Genomic DNA, 20,000 nt, shown 5'->3' with positions numbered 1-20,000 from the left:
GTAAGCTTTCTCTGCAAATAAATATTCCTTGTACATATGTAAATATATGATCCTGTTTCAGGATTTCTCTTTCCCTGTCCCTCTCTCTCGCTCTCTCTCTCTCTCTCTTTCTCTCTCTCTCTCTCTCTCTCTCTCTCTCTATCTCTCTCTTTATATCTATGTCTATATATCTATCTATATATATATATATATATATATATATATTTCCAAGTACGCTGATTACAAAATCTCGATTAGATAAACAAATATACTTTTCTCTGCTCGTGTGCTCGTGTGCTCGTGTGTTCGTCATCTACCTAAATTTCGCTGTGCAGAAGTAATTGCAAATAATTCACGTAAAAACGAAAAGGACCACTGTATTTTATTTCGTGTATTAAAGGGCCAGTGTATTTTGTCAGCATATTGTAAAATAAAGGTGTGCAGCAATATACTCATATGAAAAAATAGGTATCATTGCGACACCATATTTGAATGGTAGGTTATCGTTCGTTTATGATGAAGATACGTTAATCCCGAATATAAAGAATGGTCAGAGCTTAGTTAATCAGAATGGCCGGAATAAGCCTAAGGAGACTTTATTATTTGTGGATTGAAAAATGAAAAGAGTATGTTATGTGCATGTATGTATGTATTTAATGACCAGTTAATAGCACAATATCAAAGGAAAATATAGAATTTGTCCCGGTGTCAACAGCTAGCGATAAGAGCACTGAATAACAAGACCGAGAGAGAGGGAGAAATAGGAACTCCTTCTTATGTAGATGGTCCGATTGTGATGGTGTTGCTCATCGGATTAATGCAGCATTTTATATCACGAGTGAATGTGGCAGAAATACTGGTCGAAGATAGTTGCTATCGTGGTAGATGTATTGAATTTGTCTGTGGCATCTCTTGTTGAAGAACTACAGTATTTTAGTCCAAAAGGGGATTTCTGCAATCAAAATATTGTTTATGTATATATATATATATATATATATATATATATATATATATATATATATATATATATATATATATATAATGAAAATAAGATGTAAATTTGGGAAATTAAAACTTATAACAATTTCATTTTTCGACAAGAAATATATTTTTTTTATTTCCCCTTTCATGTAGTTTCATTGAACGGCTCAGAAGAAATGTAGTTAGAAAAATGATATACCTTAGTGGTCTTTAAATTTTGCTTATTATAACAGAAACTGAAAACTAACATTTTGAAAGAAATATATTTGCTTGAAGGCTGATACGATGCCGAAAGGAATAGATAAAAAGGATATATTAAAAGCAGTTCAGGCTTGATGAAGAAAAAATTGAAAATGGTGGTTATAATCCAAAGATAATGAAAAAGTTGGATATGATATTACATAGAAATATGCGAGCATGAAAAGTGATATGGTTAAGATTAAACTTTTATAATTGGAAAAGAAAAAGGCAAGATATTCTGGTAAAAATATAATAAATTTATAACTTAAAATACTGCAGCATTATGAATTTATATTTAATGTTAAATTAAATTTAAAACATCCTAAGGCAGCAATATTTTAAGTTATAAATTTATTATATTTTTTACTAGAATATTTTGCCTTTTTCTTTTCCCGTTTTAACAACTACTCCTTTTACTTTTCTAAGTTTAATCTTAACCATATGACTTTTGATGCTCGCATTCTTCTATGTAATTCATGATTTTTCCAGGCTCAGCTTTGAAATAATATTTTTTGTGTCCAATATCATACGCACTGTCAATAATTCATTAAACAAATATATTACCAACTTCTAAAATTGACTAAATAAAAAAATGCAAATAAAAGACGTAATTAAGTAAATAAACAGAAAGAAGGGACAAAAAAGAGAGAAACAAAAGTAACGGGTGACGTCCTAAGCGAAAGATTACCAGTCCTAGCACGACAAAGAGTATCACTTTTGTTAACTCTTTATATATATAACCCAAATAAGATGGCATGCGAATGATATTCCCGTTATGATTTAAAGTGTGGACGAAAAGCTGCTATGGTAAGCAACAGCCAATCAGAAGAAATCGTCTCTAAAACGTCAATGTTGAAACAGTTGCGATGGTAACCAACAGCCAATGAGAAAAAACCGAGTCTCCGTTCCTTACTTATTCTGAAGACTTTTGAACACCAGTAATTTTATTATAACTTTTGCTTTACTGAACAAAAATTGAAAATTTGTAATACAAAATATAGTTGAAAAGGTGACCTATGAACTATAAAAATTGTTTGAAATGTGGTCGCAATATTTAAAGCAGTTCTAAATGAGTAACACTAACACTTAATCATATATTCAACCACGGTAGTGTTTGAATAATAGTCCAAAAGAAAATTAAATCCAAATGGGTGGAGAATAAAATCCAATGCGAACATTACATCGCAAAATGTGCTGTATATATATATATATATATATATATATATATATATATATATATATATATATATATATATATATATATATATATATAGTAAGTTATAAAAATAAATATGGCAATAAGCCTGACGAATCCTAGCGTGGATGAAACACGGAATATTCTGTGTAGCTTGATTGGCATATATATTTTCATAACTTACTACCTAGCTCTACCTATGTATTGAGAACTGTTGAAGTTTACGCATAAAATAATACTTTTGTATATTAATTTATGTGATTAAGAGAAGTAGTCATATATATATATATATATATATATATATTTCTTCACTCATTTTTCTTAAATCAGCCCAGCCTTGACAGTCGTGTTTTAAATTTCTTCCATTTCTTTTTTCTACGCACATCTTATCTTTCTTTTAATAATATCATTTTAACTCATTCCCTTTTCCTTGTACCCATTTGTGAATTATTTCACGGATTTCTGTCTTTTGAATTACTTTGGACCATCTTCTAATTAAGTGATTCCCTTGGATTTTACTTGTGCAAATGAAAATTTAACCAACGGTTTTGGATTCTGGATTTTTGGATTTTACCGTTATTGGATATTTTACCATTCACCAGACTATCGATCCACGTGAAATCACCTTTTTCTTCACCCTATACCCTCTGCTTCACTATTTGTTACCAGGTAAGATCTATGACTTACTTGTAGTTTCATTAAATACTTTTGCAAGCAAAATCCGATCCCGCATTTTGCTAAACCATGCCCTATGATGAGAAAGAAAACCATGTCCTATGATGACGGATTAATGACTATCCACTTATTTTGTGCTCCTTTTTAAAATTAAATGTTTTTAACTCTTTTTAAAGTGTTTTTTAACATGTTTTATTAACTACTTGTTCTTATATATATATATATATATATATATATATATATATATATATATATATATATATATATATATATATATAGGTATGTATATATGTAGATTATGTATCCCTTTCTCTGTAGTCGAAATTATACTATTTTATACTATTGTACTATTTTATTCACTACGAAATAGAACATGAATTACTGCCACACAATAATATTAATTTTATTCTACGTACGAAAATAACATACTAGAGTTATTCCAAAAGTAAAGCCTCATATTTTTTTTCAACTCAAATAATTCTAGAACTTGTTAGATGGGAGTTGTACCATTAAAACGAGCGACATTTTTACTCATTAATTGATTTTTCTACATAGTCACCGTCATTCTCAAAGCACTTTTTCCAGTAATTCAATGACCCATCGCCGCTTCTGACGCACGTCTATGACAGAGGTAGCTTAGAGTCTCCCACCGTCAATATCTGCAACAGACAGGTGAAATTTGAAATAAAACAATCATTGTTACAAATTCGACCGATAACATAAGCTCACATAAAAGAGCGGGGATAATTATGGTTCCTTTTCGGACTAAGTCTATTTTCGTAGCAAGGATGTTATTACTTAAGGTCAAACCAAAATATACAGCATTTAGAAAAAATGTATAGAGCGCGGCCCTGACGCTTTATCTTTCTCTTGAAATAAACCAGTATATCTATCTGAGTATCTGTGATTTTCCACTTTGTTTACGATTAGATCTTCGATTTTTTTTAATGGTAATCACTCTAGACAAGGCATGAAGCCACTGTACGTATTGAATTGAAATAAAAAGTTACTACTTCTAAGTCAAAAACTATCCAACGATAAGAGTTAGTTGAATAGATTCTGATCCAGAAACCAGCAACTCCCCCCCCGCTTGTCAGAAACATCGACAATGGAATATGAATACTACAAGACAAAATAAGAGAAGCGATCATTCTTTGTGCTCGAATCAAATTGTTGAACCGACGAAGACGACCTGAACTTTCGACTTTTGTGTGTAAATTATTATACAAGCCGCAAAAACTAACAACTAAGAACTCCCAAAATAATAATGTAATTGAAACAAAAATTACTACTCCTAGGTCAAGAACTACCCAGTAATAACTGTCAGCTGAATACATTCTGATCCAGAAAACAGCAATTTTCCCCTATTGTCAGAAACGTTCGAGTTAAATTGTTGGAACGATGAAGATAACCTAAACTTTTGACTGGTGTGTATAAATTATTGTACAAGCTGCAAAACCGTACATGGTAATAAATAACACCCCCACAACAATAATGGATTACACCTAAATAGGTTGGTTGGTTGGTTGTTTTTGTTTTACGGCATATCAACCCTTTTCAGGTTATTTAACGCTGAATCCAAAGATTTTGAAGAAAAATATTTTTAATAGAATATATTTGTTGTTTTCACGTCGGTTTCTATTTAACCCATAGTTGGGACCCTAACAGGTACTACCACTCCGGGTCAGAGTGGACCTGGGAGCAATGGTAATTAAAGGGTGGCTCCACACTCCCCAAAGCCCACAAGCTGGGGCTTCACCACTGGATATAGTTTAAGGTCATATCCAGGACCCCCATTGAGGGACTTTTACCCTCTGCAGGGGGGGCAGTCGGCGTATTCTAATGCCCCACCGACAGGGCCACCTGAATAGGACTATAAATAGTATGTGTTTGCATTATGTAAGATCGAGAAAAAACATATCGTTCATTTCTTAACTTTGTGTTTGAATGTATATATTTCTATTAATCATTGGAGTATGATGCATTGTATTAGTAACGAGAGATTATTAATCGAATAACGTTATAACCATCTTAGAATGTTATGCAGCTGAATCTAATAATTATAAAAAGTATGTGAAGATATTCATTTCTTTTACTAGTACGGAATCACCGCTGCGGAACCTATTAGGTTGGTGACTCCTTTTTTTTTTAAACCCTGTCTAGAAGTAAGAGAATAGATGTGTACATTAGTGTTTCTAACTTCATTTATGGCAGTGACAAATTTAATGTTGGGAGACGCAAAATCCTTTGGTTGGGAGGAGTAATCCCTACTATAAATCTTTAACTTTATATGGCCCGCACACTGCTTACCCAATCTCAGTCTCTGTCCCATCACTACAGCGTTGCATCCCTATGCATGTTTTACAAGTACTTCCACGTAAATACCTCCGATGGATCAAACGGACAGCAAAATTCCATTCCATTCACTGTAGAGGTACCCAGATGCCAGAAAACTTATTTTACTTTAGGGTCACCATTTATCAAAGCCCAAGAGTCACTGAACGACAAGGGCAAATTAGTGTCAGATAGCTAGTGAGACAATTCCATGAATGGTGGAAGTTGGGTAGTCTTTGTTTAAGAGCACGACTTAATAGGAAGTTGCTCACGTTAGACTTAGAAACGGACATGTTATAGTCAACTGGGAAGCATCCCCGCGACATTGTGTCACAGCCGGCCAGTTCTAGGAAAGAAACTTTGTTCGTGTAGATTACGGTTAGTTTTAGGCACATGATGAGATGATGAAAAAGAATTGTTAGCAGTTAAAGAAACATCAAGGCGTTATATATTAGTACTCCTGAGCATCATCAAATTACCTAGGTGATTATTATTATTATTATTATTATTAGTAGTAGTAGTAGTAGTAGTAGTAGTAGTAGTAGTAGTAGTAGTAGGATCCACCTAATTAGCATACGTGGAGTGTCAACCATATAAATATGGTTGGTACTGTAAAGACAGGAGAGACACAATGAGAGACTTAGAGGGACAACGAGATCGAGTCGACGATTACCTAGCCAACACTTCTCCTCATGACTATACAAATGGACTTTATGTAAATATTGTATATACTTCCTTGCTCTCAATATATCTGTTCTATTTTACTTTTGTGTTGTAGTAATTTATTTTCATGTGTTCAGTCGAGTTTCAACATTAATATTATTATTGTTGTTGTTGTTGTTGTTGTTGTTATTATTATTATTATTATTATTATTATTATTATTATTATTGTATAGAAAAGCAGATATTATGAAATAGGAAACATTAAGAGAAATGCTTCGATAACAAAAAGGAATGTTGGAAAGTAGGCCATGTATGGCACAATCACGTTGACACACCTGTTCTCGTCAGATCACCGAAGTTAAGCAACGTTGAGCCTGGCCAGTACCAGATGGGTGACCATTTGGGAAGGCTAAGCGCTGTATGTACCTTCTGCGAAGGTTGGGCATTGGGGCAGCACCCTCACCCTGAAAAAAAAGAACTCCTAGCTACAAAAGCATCTACAGGGGCTCAAGGGTTATGATGGATGGAAAGTAGGCCAGTTTGAAATGTAGTTAGATAAACAAAACTTGATTTAGGATAACAATAAGAAACTGTTACTCTCAACTGCATTTAGCCGCAGGGGGCGATTTTTGAACGCTATTCTGACAGTCACGCGAACACTTGTGGCTTTAGTCATATAAAATTATTATGAATCAACTTCCGATAAGCACGCAGAATGATTTTTTTCTAAACGAAGTATTTTTTTTTATTTAACTTTACTAATCAGTCATTAGTCAAGATCGTCGACCTGTAAAATAATAACAAATCGTTTGTTTTAGAGTATGGTTCTTCTTCTACTTCATGTATGAGGTCTGTTTTCGAAGGCATCGATGATTCTGGCTCATCAGTCTCCTCTTGGTCGTTTCACCCTGATGTTCTTTGCAGTATAACACCTATAGTAGGTTGTAATTACTTGCTATAAGGACAGAGCGTGTAGTCTTCACCATTGTGCCTCAGTCAGTATCATTCGCATAACACAACAAAGATTTAATAAATTCGAGAAGAAACCATCAGGTTTCTCAACAGTTTACCCATTATCTGCCTGCTACCACTTCACATACCATGATCGGGGCTGGGGGGGGGGGCTAAGTAGGTACTCGACATTGCTCAGGATTCTAACACTGTATAACACAGGAGAGGCGCTTTATTTGTTTCCCACGAAACAAAATGTGACACAAGGTCGGTTTAACGTGGGAGATAACCAGCTCCCCTAAAAAATAAAATTGCCTTAGTATAGAAGGGTTTCTCCCTCCATTGACCGAGGACAATTAATTTGAGTGCAGCTCATCATTGCTTAACTTCGGTGATCTGGCGAGCACTGGTGTATCAACGTGATTACGCCGTATATAGTATAGTTACCGAAGTTGATAATGATGTATATCGGAACAGTTTGTGTTTAGTTATGAAACCTGAGACGTTCTTCGTGCTGTCCTAAGACAAACATAAAACGATAAGACAATACCGTTGACCGAATCTGCATCGCTCGCCAAGACCAAGGCGACTTCCGACATTTGGACACAGTCTTGCATCTCGGACATATTCCCAATGCTATCTTCTATACCGGATACACACACACACACCACACTCATACACACACGCGCGCACATACATGCACGCAAACACACACACAAACACACACACATACACACACACATATATATATATAAATATATATATATATATATATATACGTATATACTAGCAAAAGTACCCGTCGTTGACTGGGTTCAAAAACAGCATACAGAAAATGGACTCTGATTTATGAAAGTATGATAGGTTATGAAAAGGAAGGGTTGTAAAGAGATAGCTTCGAATTTGGGGGTATCAAAACCAAAGCAAAATATGATGAAAGTAAAAATAAAATAGATAAACCCCATAATTTATTATACCATGCATGTTCACACTGAAACACTTATCACAATATTCTGTGAATCTATATTTAAAAAAAACTTGCTAAACTTTGTGACATCTTTCCATTCTATGGAGGTCAGGCGCGAAAGAACACCCAACAAATTTTATTGTACCATATTTTTTCAAACTGAAACATAATTATCAAGGTATACTTACGCAGATAGATATGAAAAGTCTTTATTAAAGTTTGTGCCTATTTCCATTCTATGGAAGCCAGGCGCGAACGCAGACCCTACAATTTTATTATACCATCCCTATTTAAGTTAAAACATACTTATCAAATATTATTACGTACATCTGTATCAAAAACACTTGTAAACGTTTTTTTTTAATTTTTTAATTTTTAATTTCCATACTTTGTGAACCAGGCGCGTACGCAGACCCCACAATTTTAATGAATCATTATTATGCCAAATCAAACATACCCATTCCTGTGTCTCGATACATCTTCTGTCATTATGTGTGATCAGTTTTCTATAATAGGCAACCATATAGGAGTCTATTCGTGACCAGACACACACACACAAACATTCAGCTTTATATATATATATATATACATATATATATATATATATATATATATATATATATATATATATATATATATATATACAGTAGAATCGAGGAATACAGCATTAATCCGTTTCGGGGTAAGGATCGTAAGGTGAAATTGCCCTATGGCAGGGCCTAAGCAAAATTATATACAGTACATATTAAATATTAGTAAGAAAATACAGTACAGTAACGACGTTGGGGTAAATACCGTAATCAGAGACGTGGAAAAACATCGTATTCCTCCCTGAATTAAAAAAAAATAGAAAAATAAAATATAAATGCAAGCACACCTTAGGCGTGTTGTGAATTTTTTTTTTTTTTTTGGCATTTGGAATGAAAATTAATGGTGTATGCATATATATACATATATATATATACATATATATATATATATATGTATATATATGTATGTATGTATGCATATATATACATATATATATACATACATACATGTATATTGTTCTAATCTCCTTTATATTTATATATATATATATATATATATATATATATATATATATATATATATATATATATATATATATATATATAAGAACATTAAATCGGTGAAGGGAAAATTTTTCCCAACTAGCATTTAGGTAAAAATTCACTTTTTAAGAAATAATTTAATTCGTTTACAGAAGTATCGCAAACAAAAATAAACAAATAAATGACATTTATAAAGATCCCTCTAGTATTATCGGGAGTTGGCTAAGTGGCAGAGCTTCAGATTTCCAATTATGGACTCTGGTTTCGATTCTGGCTAGGTTAGGCTACCCTAATGAGTTGTTAACTGCGAAACACGTGTCCGTAAGTACTTTTCTCTCTCTCTCTCTCTCTCTCTCTGTGTGTTTCGCTTATACACACACATACTTTTTCTTTTTCATCTGGTCTGTGAAATCTTTCAAACTCATAGAATAGTCTCTTTTCATTTTGTCTTCAAACTGTCACTTACTTTCATTCCCTTATTCGTATTATAAATATTTGTCTTTGTTTCTCTCTCTCTCTCTCTCTCTCTCTCTCTCTCTCTCTCTCTCTCTCTCTCTCTCTCTCTCTCTCACACACACACACACACACAATTTATCTATTTATCTACCTCTGTCTCTCTCTAGATAGATGGATGGATAGATAGATAGATACACACATACATACATACATACATACATACATATATGATATCTGCATCTTTCCAGATGATCGCCTTCATATTGAGTTCTCCCCATCTCGTCATCTTAGATGAGTCTGCAGTTCTGCCGCAGATTTGCACAGATGTAGCATACAAATTGAGCAATTTCCACAATTTTTACATACATACATGCATGCATGCATACATGCATGCATGTATGCATACATACATAAATACATGCATGCATGCATACATACATGCATACATACATGCATACAAAAATACATACATGCTTGCATACAAACATACATACATATACGCATACACATATACATAAATACATACATAATTACATACATACATGCATGCATACATACATACATGCATACATGCATAAATACATACATGCATAATACATGCATAAATACATGTATACATACATAAATACGTACATACATACATACATAAATACATACATGCTTACATACGTACATAATACATAAATATATATATACATACATACATACATACATACAAAAATAGATAGATATTACAATTACAAACCGTCAAGTCTTTTGAACTGTTTACTCTCGTCAACGGATATTTCTTATCCGTCGGTAATAAGAGAAGGGCCATCTTCAACCATCATTTCCTACGCAAACACACAAACACGAATTGTCTGAATATCGAACAAAAAAAAATGGCCGCATGACGCAGACAAAATTTTATCGGATCATTAAAACGTGTCTTCTGGCTTTTATTTTTACCAGTCAAGGATTACTGCTTATCAAGGCTTGAAGGCCACTCGAGGATAAGAATTAATAAGTGTCAGTTGGTCAGTGAGACAACGCCGTAATTGTCGATAATGGTGGAACTTGGATAGTGTTTGTTTATTTAACACTACGGCTCAACATGAACTTGTTTATATTAGACTTGAAAACGGTCATGTTACAGGGAGAGGGGAAGTAGCCTGCGGTATTGTGTTCCACAGACGGTCAGTTCTAGGAAAGTTTTAGGCACAAATATATAAGAAGGGAAAACTGTTAACGCCGCGATTATCGATAATGGTAAAACTTGTTTGTATACTTAGTAGATCAACATAAACTTTTTCACGGTAGACTTGAAAATGACTATGTTATAGACAGCCGGGAAGCACCCCGCGGTATTGTGTTCTACAGACGGACCTTGAAACGTTTTAGTATTTTTTCTCATGTTTCTTAAAGTTCATATGTCAGATCCATTGCTCATTCTGATTTTCGGAAAGTCGGTTCACTTTATGACTCTAAACGCTTGCTCACAGAAAAGGCTAAAATCACGTTGTAGGAAAGAAACTTTGATCGTGGAATTTTCGTTTAGTTTTAGGCACAGATAGGTAGTCAGAGAAATTAATAGTTGTTGTAGTAAAATGAGTATCTGCTGCGATTGTTCTACAGGAGAGGGTCCGTAGACAGAAGCTCGGTTGAGCACTTGCCATAAAAATAACAAAAGAGCAGAGAGTGTGGTATCTGTTCTGTTTTCGGTCCCAAAAAGAAGGAAGACCCTTCTTGCTTGGTAAATTTTTGAATGCTTGTCCCATTCATTGTGCACCTTTTAAGTGAACTATATAACGGATCTGTCGGTTTATGGTCATACCAGTTGAAATTTTGAAGGCGTTTGGCAGAGTGGTGCATTATGGTCTTCTACATAAACTTCAGGGTTATGGTATTCGTGGTAAGGTTTTTGACATTATTAGACATTTTCTTTCTGATTGAAGATTGCGATTAACTTTGGACAGTTGCTTTATTCTATGCCCAACTCTGTTTCTTCTCTAAAGTGTTAAAAGCACATACCCAGGATTTTGTCATTTCAAGATTAATATTACTTATCATCAGTAATAGTATTTTCAAAAATACCATTTTTAACCGGGAGAAACCAGTGTCCCTGTAGATATCTTGTTCATATGATTCCATTTGTGCGTGCTGATCTGTGGTGGTAACTTGAACAGAATAAAATTCATTTTAATTCACTGAATTTTCTTTTCTTTAATTGAATAAAAATGTCGTCTGCTATCCACAATTTTTACATGAAAATTGTTAGAAGAATTACAGTTGCAAATTGATCATTTTATTTCAATAACGTCGTCTGGTGATAATTGTGCATAAGACGAGACGCTACGTTTCAAAGATAGCGGCATATTTGTCAATTGAGGTATGACAGCACAAAAGGTATACAATACTATTCTTAAAAACTGCTTACTTAAACTTTCGACAGAGGCGACGAATTTTCACGAGATCGGTATCGGACGACAAGTATCGAAAAATTGGCTAAAATCATGAATTCCTTCACCCTCAACTGGGCATTTTTCTACAAGAGGAGGAGGCTCGCTTCTTTCGCCGATATATTCGAAAGCAATCCTCTCTTTTCGATTGGCTAGCTGTAATTTAAACATTCGCCACTTCCGGTTTTTCGATGGACGCAACAGGAAAGACGTCATGTTTTGTTTTTTTTTTTTTTTTTTTTGTGTGTGTGTGTGTGTGTGTGTGTGTGTGTGTGTGTGTGTGTGTGTGTGTGTGTGTGTGTGTGTGTGTGTGTGTTACGTTGTTTTCATCCTTCGCGGTAGAGTTCGAGACTGTCTGCTTACTAACACTTTTTTTTTTTGCTCAATACACACCTCCAAACACCCGGGCAACGCCGGGCAACGCCGGGCAACGCCGGGCAACGCCGGGCACCCAGGCTAATTATATATATAAATGAGATCATTTATTTTGTCAGTTCGAAGCAGGTACAAGCATTCGTGAAGAGATCCATCACCAACTGCATATCTACCGAGGAGTGTGTCACCAGGTCAACATCATCAACATACAACAGCTCCCTAACAAACCCATCACTAACAAGTGTTTTGGCTTGGAATGTTCTGAGGTTGAACACCTTTCCAGTCGTTCGGAATCTAATATAAACACCGACATCACAGAGCACAGCAGTCAGATAGAGCAAAAACGATGTTGATGCAGCTGTATCACCTTGCTTTACTCCATTATCGATGGGGAATTCTTCCGATAGCCGACCATTAAATTTAACGTGACCTTTCATACTATGATGAAGTTGCTTGAACTTTTCCGTAAAAGCAGGTGTACATGCAAATTTTCCTAACACTTTACAGAGAGCCTCATGGTTGACTGTGTCAAATGGTTTGGTTAAGTCCACAAACACATGGCAAAGAGGCATACGCTGTTCAATACACTTTTCCAAAAGCTGTCTGGCAGAAAACACCATATCCATGGTCCCTCGTCCACTTCTAAAACCAAACTGGGACTATAATTCAGAAAATTAACATCTGTGCTGATGATACCACTCTCTCTATTCTGATGGTGTTACTTGTCCATCGCGCTCGGATCAGTTAAATATGCAGCAAATATATAGGTTGACCTCGGTTCAATTGTGGATTGAGTTACCAAATGGTTAGTTTCGTTTAATCTTGGTAAGACTTAACTCATGTCTTTCAATCGTAGATGTGTCCTTTTTACTCTTGATAAGAAATCGTCTCTGAAAGTTTTTAGTATTTTTCTCATCTTCTATACATCTAAAAGCGAAAATGTGTGTATGTATGTTCGCTTTTTGTGTGTGTCCACAAAAGGATTTTTTTCGGCTGCTTCTCGAGGCCGTCGCTCATTTTTAAAACTTTTTATATCACGTCGAAATCATAATATCTGCGAGTTACGAACGGGGGTCGCCCGTCTACTTAATTTGCCCGCCTTTGAAACGTTAAATATTCGACATTTTGGGATCGCCACATATTGCTTTCGTTTTTCAGTATAAAAAAAGTGAAACTCGATTCGAATCTCTGGCCCACGGTCAGTGGTTTCTAGAAAGCAATGTAACGTTTGGTCAATGTCGGCTTACCGTCGTCATATCAGACGGTTGCTTTCATTTCAAGACGATACACTCCCCTAATAAATGGGGGAGCTGGTTTTCCCCAAAGTTAGGTAAAAACAAACAAACCAAGTTATTGACCTCATTAAAAATTGTCCCGCAGAAAATGTTAACTGTTGAATAGCTATTGCTTATGTCGTCGTCGTCGTAACGCTCGCACAAAATGTTAACTCTACAACTTTCACTTGACGTCATTATGTGCGGGCACCTGTCATTTCTCTTCTTACTTAAATAAATTCAAACATTTTTCAATAACTCATTCTGGCTGGCCGAGCGGTTAACGTGCAATGTTGTTTTCACATTTTATTTTCCAACTTCGCCTCATGGCTTCGGGTTCAATACTACCAAATTAACAAAACTTTTTACCCCCCCCCCCCGGGTTTCTTTTTGATTTAAGAGCACACCACACCTCGTAACACCCGGGCAACGCCGGGTACCCCCGCTAGTCTAATATATAAAAGGCAAAATCTGTGTGTGCGTGTGTGTGTTTGTGTGTGTGCGTGTGTCTCACAAAAACTTTCGATAGAAGCGTCGGAACGTAACCAAATCGGTATCGTTTTAAACCACGATCTTTCGGACGACAAATATCGAAAAATTGGCCAAAAACATTCATTCTTTTGCTCTCAACTCTGCCGACATTTTAGAAAGTCATTCTCTTAGTTGGATTGACTACGCTTAATTTCAACGCTCTCGACTTCCGGTTGCATGATGGAGACACCGGCTAAGACGTTAGGTTTTTTTTTTCTCCTTAGCGTTACGGGTTCGAGCCTGCCAGCCTACTACCACCTTTTTTTAACACCCTTTTAACCCGGGCTGCATACTGTTATTTTGTTCCCCTCCCCCGCTACTACTACATTTTTTCGGGGTTTCTTACTACCACCACCTCGACAAATCCGGGCAACGCCGGATAACCCAGATAGTTTTTCTTAAAGTTCATATGACCGATCCATTGCTAATTCTGTTTCTTGAAAAGTCAGTCCACTCTATGGCTCTAAGCACTTGCTAACACCTGAGGTTATTCTTTATCTCTAAAAATCTTCTATTTGACCATCTATGGTTGACTTTTGTCATAGTTATGCTAGTGAATCTCTGTCCTATTTGAAGGTGCTTAATAAAATGCAGAAACATATCTGCAATTTGATTGGCTCCGCACTTTCTTCTTCACTGCAACCTTTCTCTCTCTCACTGACGTGATGTTGCTAGCCTCAACCTTTTTTTTATAAATACTATTATGGTAACTGTGCTTTAGAATTGTCTGATCTATTCCCTGCTTCCTTTGTTACAGCTCGTTTGAGTCGTTGGTCTAATGGTCTCCATTAAATCGCTATTTTGATACTTCCTTTTCATACAACTTCCTATTCCAGTAGCTTATTTCCAAGAACTGCAGGATGGTGGAAATCCCTTTCTGCTGATTGTTTTCCACCTACCACGTCCCTGTTTTCTTTCTGTTTGTTTGTTTGTTTTTGTTTTGTTCTTTTTTTGTTTTGGTTTCTTTTTTGTTTTTTTGTTTTTCAAGGCTGGGTTCAATGGGCATCTCCTGTATTTGCAATAATTATCCTTTATTATTGCTAGCTCCTTATATCAAATGGTTTTATGTTTTGTCTGGAGCAATTTTCATTTAACAAATATGAAAAAAATAAAGGACTTGTTGCCACACTCAATAAAACAATGCGGCTCACAATCATTGATGATTTTTCTTTGACGATTTGCTACTTTTGTTTCCCGACATGTAATTTCTTGGCAACAAAGGAAGATGTGACACAAGATCTGGAGAGCAAGCCAGCGCCATTAAAGAAAGGCATTTTGGCTTCGTAAAAATTGTTTGAGCATCCCCGTTGGTGTTCCCCGGTCGAGCGCTTCAGACAGGTAATTATGAACTCCACTCTAAAATGGTGGGGGCAAAACTCGGGAGGTGTGACTTCCTAGGATTCAGCTTATATCTCAAGCCGATAGATAAAAAGAAAGCAGAAAAGTTTACTTTCGTATTTTCCGCAGCCGCATAACTTATTTTCCTTCTCTTAGTCCTCATATTCACGGAGTTATGTCTTTGACAAAGAGGGAAGAATTGCAGTTTTGTGCCTCAGAATCTATTTCATCTAATACTTATCGTTAACAAGTTTTCCATTCTCTAGTACTATTTTTTAGCTCCTTACATTAAGTGGCTTCATGCCTTGTCGGGAGCGTTTTCTATAAAAAAAAAAATAGTCCAGTCTCTGTTGGACTGATTGTCGAGAACAGAACCTTGACTTGTAGATATTTATTTGCTGCCCATTTCATCAAGATGTGACACAAGGTTAGTAAGTGGGGATTCCAGCCAGTGTCCCTAAAGGGGGAGCACGCTGCCATAGCAAAAAATTGCCCGGACATATCCATCGGCATTCCACGGTGAGAGCGCCTCAAGCAACAAGCAATAAACTTGCTCCATCCGAAAGCTGGGTTGCAAGACCTGGGAGGATGGAATTATCTAGGTCATACCCAAGCGACGTTCTTTAGTCTGACGGTTATTGGGTCAGTTTCTGGCCCCGTACCTGTCGGGGTGGTTGTCAAGAACAGATTCTTGAATGGTGCTTTCTATCCAAGTTTCCAAGCAACCGAAACAGCAAGGAGACTCATCTATAATATAAATCTCACCTGACTGTTTAAATGTATGTATGTATGTATGTATGTATGTATGTATGTATGTATGCATATATGTAAGTATGAATGTATGTTTGTCTGCCTAAAACTTTCGACAGAGGCGAAGGATTTTCACGAGATCGGTATCATTATGAAACTCGACCCTACGGACGACAAATATCGAAGAATTGGCTAAAAGGGAGGGGTCGCTTTTTTCGCCAATATTTTCGAAAGCCATCCCCTCTTCTTGATTCTTTAGCCTTAATTTAAACCTACATCACCTTCGGTTCGGCGATGGGCGCAACAGCAAACACGTCACGTTTTTTTAACGTTCTTTGCCTCCTTCGCGGTACGGGTTCAAGCCTACCTGTCTAGTACCACTTTTTTTTACGCTCGCAAGTTTTCTTTTTTTTTTTTCTTTTTTTTTTGCTCAACCTTCGGTTTGGCGATGGGTGCAATAGCAAATAAATATCTACAAGTACAGAGTCTGTTCTCGACAATCAGTCCAACAGAGACTGGACTATTTTTTATAGAAAACGCTCCCGACAAGGCATAAAGCCACTTAATGCTACAAAGTAAACTAGCGTTAACAAAAAATGCCGGGAATTATTTTCTCTATTACAGTAGATAAAGTTAGGACTTTATTTAAGTAATATACTTAATATATACTATTACTGTAAGGTTACTTATATTGAAAATGCTTGCTTCCTGGCTAGCCAATCAAACCATATAATATAGTTAGTCTTATTTTCAATTATATTCGAAATATAATACATAATCGACTTCAACCTTGATGTCTTCAAGTCCAACACAAACAAATTCCTGATGAACCGCCCCCCTAAGTAATAACACCTTACCAATTCTCCAATGCTATTGCTACACTATCCCTTTGATTACTGTACACACAATAACCCTTATCCCTGAGTGGCCATTGGGCCTTGATAAGTGGTGAACTCCATGTATACAAGTGACATTAGCAAAGAAAAAGTCACCTATGAAAACGAACCTCCTAAATTAAAACCTTGAATAATTATCTAAACTCAAATGTAAATTAATATTAAGCCGACTTCACAAATTGATAAAAGTTAATTATTGGATTTTAACTATAAGGTGAAGCTCCAATGATTCAAACACGAGATAGATAACGTCAAAAACATCCACCCATTAATATGGGAGGGGAGATTATCATCAAAAGTGTCCTGAATTGATAATTTAGCACCGGACTTTACTACTTAGATATTAATAAGTCCCTTGTACCCATTCCCCTCCTCCCCGTTTTTTTAATGGAGATTAGATAATACAGTGGATGTGTTATCGGCAGCTCCAGTAACTCTCGCTTCTCCTTTTTTGTCCCTCAGTCCTCATTCAAATGAGTGATTTTTCTGACAAAGGGTGAAGAAAAAGCTACTTTAAAGGTCGGTAGTACTTGGTGAACAGTAGTCTGAGATGTCGGAATTTTTTCTGTCTCTATGTCTATCCTTGTTGCCATGTCACCAGTAAGGGGGCTGGAGGTAAACGTTTTGTCTGGGCTGACGTTATCCGCCTGATAGTCAGGGACCCAAACCTTGGATTAACCACTAAGGAGGCTTTCCTATCAGTAGGCTCAAAGTACTGGGACTGCTGTATTGCCATATGGTGAATGGATTCTGGACCATGCAGTAGTCTCTGGTGGGGCCTCTCGATGCCATACTAGTGGGTAATTGTTACGGCTTTACCTTATCATGTGCTACAAAAATGTCCTGTTTTTTCTCTCTTACTTTCCCTCTCTATCCTGCTCTAACCAAGTATGCCGACCTGTTCCAAAAATCCCCAAACCTCAACATGAAATATCTTCAGAAAAAAAACTCTAATAAACCTAGAACTCCATCTTCCAACGTAGACCCCTACTACCAGGTCTCCTTCTCCAACATCAGGTGTCTACGTTCCAACCTTCCAGAAGTTGAAACCCAATTACAGGAGACGAAACCGGACATATTCTTTCTAAGCGAACTGCAATAGGGTCGACCACTTGCCTAGATGAGTTCATAATTAACAGATACTCAACTTATCAGATAAATCTGACCCCCAAGATCGCCATGGGCATGGAATATGTGCCTACATTAAAGATGGCTTCCCGTGTGGCAGGGATATCTCTAGAGAAAATCCTAATTTACCCTATATGTGCTTCCGGGTTGCACTTGCTTACACCACTGCATTTATATTTGCCCTCTATCGGTCCCATAACAGCGGAGTTACTATCTTTAAGAGTATATCTGAGAAAATAGACCAGATCCTGTCTGCACATCCCTCGGCTAACATCCACATCTGTGGTGACTTCAACGTCCATAACGTGGAATAGCTGACCCATTCAAATAAGACAGACGATGAGGGGAGGTTTTGTCATGATTTTGCAATTGCTTATGGCCTCACTCAGATTGTTCGCGAACCCACCCGCGTGCCTGATACTACTGGTCAATATGCAAGCCTCCTAGACCTTTTTCTCTCAACTTCCACTGAGCTATGTTCATGTTCCGTTCATTCTCCTCTAGGATCCTCTGACCAGACGTACCCCTCCACCGTACTGTATACCGATACTCTATGGCTGACTGGGATAGCTTCCGTACATTCATATCTGATTTACCTTTGCACTCCATGTTTAAAAAGGATGTGTCCTCTATAGTATCAGATCTGACCGAATGGTTAATTGTAGGCATATACCGATTCATACCATCTAAAAAATTCCAACAAAAACCTTACAGCCAGCCATGGTTCTCCCCAGAATGTGCTGCTGCTATCGCGCACAGAAATCACTTTTTCCATAACTACCAACGTAATAGATGCACTGAGACTAAAGCTGCTTTCAGGAACGCCAGCAACCACTGTAAAAGAGTAATAAAAAATGCAAGAGAGCTATACACCCAGTCTGTTAAATCCAAAGTAGCTGATCAGCGGCTTGGATCCCACCAGTTTTGGCAAATAACAAATAGGATCCTGAACAGAAGTGTGCGTTCTATTCCAACCATCATCCATTGACCTGGGGTCATCTTGTCAGCGTCAGACAAGGCCAGACTATTTGCCAAGAACTTTGCAGCTAATTCTACCCTATGAGACGAAGGCCATCAACTCCCCATATTTCCTCCTATAACACAAAACACGCTAGGTAACATACAAATATCTGTGCATGAGGTCGCCAAGCTAATCAAGAACCTTGATTCCAGTAAAGCAACTGGCCGTGACGGCATCCCAATTATAGTGTTAAAAAAAGCTTCAACCAGAACTTGCTCCCATACTTACGAAACTGTTTAAGCGTCGCCTTAAGGAGAAGTGCTTTCCGACTCCATGGAAATCCTCATCAGTATGCCCTGTATTTAAGAATTCAGGTGATATGTCATCTCCATCTCAGTACAGACCTATAAGTCTCCTGTGTGTTATGAGTAAGTTGCTGGAATCCATATTGAATAGAGAAATAGTCAACCACCTCATCAGAAATAACCTTCTTAGTGACACACAATATGGTTTCCGTTCTGCAAGATCTACCGCAGATGTGCTAACGGTTATATCTCACAGGATTAGTGAATCTCTTGACAAAGGCTTCCTTTCTAGGGCAATTGCTCTTGACATATCGAAGGCCTTCGACAAGGTATAGCATGAGGGCATACTTCACAGGATTTCCAGCTACGGTATTTCCCAATCATAAAATCATTTCTCTCCGATAGGCCCATAAGACATACTTAAATCATTCGTTGACATCTATGCTGAATAAACAACCATCTACGGCAACACATCAAAGGCAACACATCA

This window comes from Euprymna scolopes, chromosome 25 (genome assembly GCF_053919585.1).
Source record: "Euprymna scolopes isolate OS-2025 chromosome 25, ASM5391958v1, whole genome shotgun sequence".
Lineage (NCBI taxonomy): Eukaryota > Metazoa > Mollusca > Cephalopoda > Sepiida > Sepiolidae > Euprymna > Euprymna scolopes.
Note: the sequence above shows the minus strand (reverse complement) of the source record.